This window comes from Corvus kubaryi, unplaced genomic scaffold (genome assembly GCF_017639235.1).
Source record: "Corvus kubaryi isolate FWS band 111438036 unplaced genomic scaffold, C.kubaryi_AGA036_p1.0 split1-131, whole genome shotgun sequence".
In the NCBI taxonomy this organism is placed as follows: domain Eukaryota; kingdom Metazoa; phylum Chordata; class Aves; order Passeriformes; family Corvidae; genus Corvus; species Corvus kubaryi.
The window spans coordinates 26,712,000-26,717,737 of NW_024582073.1; the positions used below are offsets into that span (position 1 = coordinate 26,712,000).

The window sequence follows — 5,738 nt, forward strand, 5'->3', positions numbered from 1 at the left end:
ATTGTATCAAAATTATCCTGGCTATGGCAGTGATAGGTGTCAGGTTAAAATGAAAGGACCTGAGGAAATGCATCTGTTTTGTAATGGCTGTTCCACCACTGCTCTGACTCATTTCCTTCTGCATCCAGATGACTTGAGGCATGTATTTTAATAACAGGAATGTCATTTGCAGCTCATTGCTCAGGGCAGGAATGTACAATCCCAGCCCCCAGGAGTATTTTGTGTCAATTTTTTTTAAGTGAACAATAGGAAATATCCCAGTTTAATTTTGCATTCAGTGTTGATGTTAAGGCATAATGTTTTGGAGCCCCATAGCTGGGTGTCAGTGCAGCCCAGCACCTCTCCCTAAGACATCAATCAGTGAGTTTACCTTGTGCTTGTGCTGGATGATTGCACTTGGACTTTGTTGAAGAATGGCAGCAGTTCTTCTGTGACCCTGCCTGTAAGCCAGGAGTCCCCAGAGCTCAACATCTCCTCCCTGGTGTGCCTGAAGAGGGGTCATATATTGTTAGGACAAGGGGAAATGGCCTCAGGTTGAGCCAAGGGAGGTTCACTTTGATATTAGGAAAAATTTCTTCATTGAAGGAGTGGCTAAGAATTGGAACAGACTGCCCAGGGCAGTGGTGGAGTCACCATCAGCGGTAGTGCTCTAAAAACAAGCAGACATTGCACTTTGGCATTGAGGTATTTGGTCTAAGGTTGGACTTGATGATCTTGGAGGTCAAATGATTCTGTGATGCTATGCTATGATGGGACTCAGCTGTGGTGCTGCCATGGGCTGTGCTGCCAGGTGGAAGAGCAGCGCTCACCCAGCTCCTCCGAGGATGCTGTGCCTGTTCCCAGAGGCAGCTGCCCAACATCACAGTTCTGTGCTGCATTTCATGCTGCCTGCACAGCCCACAGCCCTGGCTCTCCGTGCTGGGAGGGCGCAGCAGGATGTGTGGTGGGTGAGATCACATGCGTATCTCTGGGGACAGATATGTCTCTTAAGCCACAGCCCTCATCCCTGCTCAGCCTTGCGGGGAGGGAGGGTGGCTGCACACCAGATTTTGGTGCCCGACCTCCTGGCTGGATGCTTTAACCACCAGCAGAGAAGAGGAGTAGAAAACCCAGCGTGGCTTGCAGCTGGGGCAGGGTAAGGCTGGCTCTGAGCTCGCAGCGTGGAGGAAGGGGTGGGACGGGGCAAGGGCTGGCAGCAGCACGATGCCTGTGGTGGTTCTCACCAGCCTGTGGGCTCAGCATAGACTCACAGAATTTTTAGGTTGGAGAAGATCTTCAAAATCATCGAGTCCAACCCTTAACCCAGCACTGCCAAGGCCACCACTAAACGTTGTCCCCAGGTGGCACATCTGCATGTCTTTTAAACCCCTCCAGGGATGGTGACTCCACCACTGCCCTGGGCAGCCTGGGCCAGTGCCTGACAACCCTTTCCATGAAGAAATTTTTCCTAGCCTCTCATCTAAACCTCACTTGGCACAACTTCAGGCCATTTCCTTTTGTCATCACTTTACTTTGGAGATGTCCATTGCTCCCAATGCTCTACAGAGGGCAATCTGGAATTTTCTGGCGTTTCCCAGCAAAGCTCAAGCCCTTGAAAAACTCAGTATTGCAAAACTTCTCCAGATTTTTGCAGGATTGAGTTTTCTGCTGCCTGATGCAGAGGCTCAGCCTAGGGCAAGACAGAATTTAGCCCTGACTCATTGCTGGAGCCTAAAAGCCAAGGAGACAAACTCAGAGGTGCCTGTGTCAACCTGGCTGCCTGAGAGCCCCCACCAATCCCAGGAGCTTTTGGGAGAGGATGGAGAGGGCTTTGCCAGCTGAACAAATTTCCTTTTCACATTGACTTCCAGCTGAGTGATTCATCTCAGGGGTTTGGGGGTTTTGTGTTAAATGAACTAAATAATTTTGCTGTGTGAGATCCCTGTTGCAGCCGCACTTAGGTATGCTGTACCTGGCTGAGAAAACATTCTGAGCTGATGTCATCACTGGGATTTTTTTTGGAGTGTTTCATACATGGTTTTAATTTATTAACTAGATCAGGAAGTGTAAATAGCAATAATGATACTCTCTCTCTTAAAAGTGTCATGCAGCCCCCTTTCATGCACATGTATAGCTTAAAGGCTGAATGAGAAGTTGAATTTAATAGAAAACCACAGATGCCTAAGGGAGGAATGTTAAGGCTCCTGTCATCTTGCAAACATTTAAAGCTTGGGTGAGTTTTGCTTCATGTGTAAGAGCCACTGGTGTATGAACTCAAATTAACCTTTCTCATAGCAAGGCAGTAGAGGAGCAAAATAAATACCTTATATAAATTTATTTTTGACTTGGTCCAATATGTGTTCCATTTAAATGAATGCTGGAATAACAAATATTTGTTTATAATCCCACAGAAGCTGCAGATCTCACCCTGAATGCACTCACTATGGATTTATTGATAGCAAAAGTATTGGTTATTTCAGCAAATAATACATAATTTCATAACCGGAAATTATATTAAAATATAATTAGAATAATATTGAAAAAAACCAATTTCTGGTTTATATGAACCAGAAATTTAACACATTGCTATTTTTGGCTTATTGAACAAAATGCAGTGAAGTCTATTGTAATAAGGGCAAGAAGTATTTATGCTGCTTGGAGGTAGTTTCTTTTTCCCTAGTGGATTTTTTTGGGATTTCCTTGCAGCTTCTGGGACACATCTGATTTTATACAGTGAGAGCAAAAGACATTTAGAAATTCCTGTTTGACAGATCTGATCTGAATGCTTAGAAGTCCTGCTGTGAATCCATTTCTCCTGCCAGCTACTTTAATAAGTAGCTACAGTGCATGGAACTGTTCTGGGTGAGGATAAATCTGAAGGAATTTAAACAGCACCCGTGGGTAATCTACCTCCTTTCTTTTTGCACAGATTTCAAGTCTAATCATTTAATAGAGGTGTTATTCAGCCTTTCTCCATTATTATGCCTTGCTCAGCAGTTTATGACTGAAAAATTATTTTTTTATGTATTAGGAGCTTTAAACTCAGAGATAACTTTACTCTTGTCAATAGCTTGCTTTCAATTGAACGTTTTCAACTGCACCTGATTTGATTTACTTTTTTGTAAAAGAAAAACCACAGACCATCTGCATAAAAATGGCAGGGCATCTTAAAAGAATAAAGAAAAATGGCAGAGCATTTTAAAAGAATAAAGAAAAATTGAGCACTTTCAATATTAGATTAACAACTGAGATATTCTGTAAAGACTGGCAATTTTTAAAAATGCATTTACAGAACTTTAACAAAACCATGAAGACTATTTACTGCAATGCCTGAAATACCTGTGGTTTTGCTCTGTATCTACCCCCTTTGAATATTTTAATGCTTTTGAGGTCTGCACTCTTTGTTGAGAGAATAACTGGATTTTTTTTTCTAGTATAGAATGTGTATTCTATATATTCTTTATATACAGTCTATATATTCTATATAGAACATATGTGGGATGTGTTCTATATAGAATATATATTATATATTCTATAAAATATAAGAGAAATAATAATAACAACAGCAACAGACTATTGCAACGTGATTTTTGATTTCTTTTACAATTCCTTGCCCAACATAGTTGAAGTTTTGTTCTTGAACCCATACATCTGCAAAACCCTCCTTGTCCTATGCAAAAGCCTTTTTTCTTTGCCCAAGTTTTGTAATCCTTTTGTCATTTAAGCTGAAATCCTTCATTTACTGCTGAAGTGCAGTTTTGTGGTTATATATAAAATCCCATTACTTTGCCTTCTAGGCTTGGATGTTCCTTGCTGCAGGAAGGATGGTGACAGTGGAAGACAGGAGAAGGCTGATCCATCCTTGAAGGAACCAAGGAATAAATTCAGGACCCTCATGTGCCAGCACATCGTGGCTGGAGTGACACTGTGATGGACAGTGCTGTCACCTGTACCTCTCTCTCCATGGATCCAGGGATCATGCTTCTAGCAGAGATGCACAGAAACATTTTCCCACTAATTTTCAAGCTGGAAAAGACACGCCACAACTTATCATGGCATCCATGATCCTTGGCTGGCATCATCATTGTGCTCTCAGCATAAAAGTTGCAGATATCAGGGGACTGGGATAATTTTCTCAGCATCTTTTTATTAGTGTTTCTGTTTCTTGCTTTTTTATGCTCTGGGAAAAAAAGCCTATGAAATGGGAGGTGATTTTTTTCCATCAGCTCTCATAGTTGTGAAACCTGCTGATAAAATCTCTGCCAGGTTTACTGTCTAAAACACTCTATTGATGATTATAGAAATTTCTATTATTTTTTCATAATTTCTACTGGAAAACTGCCCAAACCTGTGTTTCAACAGGCTAGACAACATCTTTGGCTGCTGCCGTCCTCTCCTGTTTTCACTGCACACAGGTGATGTGGAGTCTGGGTGGTTTTTGGTTTGGGTTTTTTTTCCAAATTACAAAGGAAAAGTGTAGGAATTGGGGAATTCAGACATTGAGCAAATTCTTTGCTGTGGGTGGGCAGAGAGCTGAGGGATAAATCCCTATCCTTTGTGCTTGTGATATTGGAGTTGGGCTAAGTGGCTGAAGTCTTCCAAGACCAGATGGTGCTGTCTCGGGGAGGGGTTCAGTGAAGGTCAGACTCTGTGAGGATGTCCTGAGTGTGGAGAAGGAGGAAGAGCAGTGGACTAGGCAGGGTTATCTCTGAGGCCACTCACCTTCCTGTGGGAGAGGAGGATTGGTCTGTGCAGCCTGTATTTGCTGCCCAGCCCCAGCCCTGGCTGCTTGGCCATGGGAGATCATCTCCTGTGCTGGCTGGGAGGTGGGAGAGCTGAACAAGGTAGGGACATTAAGGTCAGGACACCTCAAGTGTGGGAAAGGGAGTTGGGATTTCAAAAGTAGTTGCAGGCAGAGGGAAAATCCCTGTTTTTTAAAGAATAAACCCTTGCCCGTGGGAAGCTTCAAAGGGGTTTTCTTACAGCTGTCCTGAAAAATGTACATATCATAAAAACCATCTGCTGCTGGGGCAAAGCTCTGCTCATTACTTGCAGGGTAGGAAAATGATGGATTTAGTTCATTGGAGCTCTCACAGAGGATAAATTGTGGTGTATGGGAATCAGAGATGCTCAGAATCCCCTCCCTGCAGCACCTGTGGTGGGATAGGGGGTTGTGCTGGTGCCTCCACAGTCATAAGCTGGGTGGCCTGAGAGCTTGGGTGAGTGTCACAGCCTGGGAAAGCTGGCTCAGCACGATCCACGGCCGGCTCTATCACTGCATCATTTAGGGCAAGCACCCACAGCTGGGCTTGAGACCAAGCACTCTGAAAAAATCAGTATTAGAGTGGAAAGTGGCAGCTCCCTGCGGCTGGGAGGGGAGGGAGGGGAAGGCCAGAGTGATGCTGCTCTGCCACTGTGATGCTTTGCACCCACAAACTCGTCCCAAGACTGTGTTAGCCCCAACACTGAGGACTCTAGACCACCTTCCCCTTGTCCTCCCTGTAGCTGGCACAGTGCTAGTGCCTGTGGTTGAGCAGATGTGGGGCTGGGGGTGAATCTGTGGGTGAGTGCTCGCTGCTTGTGCTCAGCAGGATGCCGAATTTCCAGCCCCAGCTCTGCCATGGAGCCCTGGGCAGAAGCTGAGCCTTGGTACCATCCCTGGGGAGACCTTCCCTGCTCCTGGCATCACTGAGGGCTCTGCACACAGGGGTGTCACTGATGGCTCAGCACACAGGGGTGTCACTTGGGGCTCAGCACAC

The 5,738-nt window shown here is 44.7% G+C and overlaps 1 long non-coding RNA gene across 1 annotated transcript; it reads left to right on the forward strand.

The window, feature by feature from the left end:
- The first annotated feature begins 2,222 nt into the window (after positions 1–2,222).
- Positions 2,223–4,267, forward strand: LOC121676413. The gene is made up of 2 exons (XR_006020450.1): positions 2,223–2,880; positions 3,777–4,267. It is a non-coding gene; the product is annotated as an uncharacterized LOC121676413 (long non-coding RNA).
- The last annotated feature ends 1,471 nt before the right edge of the window (positions 4,268–5,738 follow it).